This window comes from Callithrix jacchus, chromosome 1, assembly GCF_049354715.1.
Source record: "Callithrix jacchus isolate 240 chromosome 1, calJac240_pri, whole genome shotgun sequence".
In the NCBI taxonomy this organism is placed as follows: Eukaryota; Metazoa; Chordata; class Mammalia; order Primates; family Cebidae; genus Callithrix; species Callithrix jacchus.
The window spans coordinates 64,871,692-64,872,169 of record NC_133502.1 but is presented as its reverse complement, the minus strand read 5'-3'; positions in this window follow the sequence as shown (position 1 = coordinate 64,872,169).

Genomic DNA, 478 nt, shown 5'->3' with positions numbered 1-478 from the left:
TTGATCTATCTCAAACCCCAGCAGACACCATCTCAAGATTCCCCAGGCAGAGCCCAGATCCTTCGGTTTATCACCAACTTCAAACACCTAAAAATTATCCCCAAAGACAAGATACCCTTCTCTTTCCCAATCATGGAATTTTTCATGCTCTCTATGTATAATCTCTTGAAAGACAAAAAAAAAAAAAAATACAAAACAAAGCAAAATAAGATGGCACAGCTTCAGGTCCCATAAGCAATGAATGCTTTAAAAAAATCAGGACTGAAACATCCTCTCAGTCATGTTTATTTTTTCTTATCTGTAAAGACAAACTGTACACAGTGTCTTCACCACGTAATTTCAGGGTGTATCTATGATAAACTGTAGTTAGATAAGAGGCAGAGTAAAGACACTTTTATCCTGATTTTATCCCCAACAGTGAACTTTTCTAGATGAGGCTTCAAACAAGGCCACATTTGGAGAAAAGAAAGATCTATGG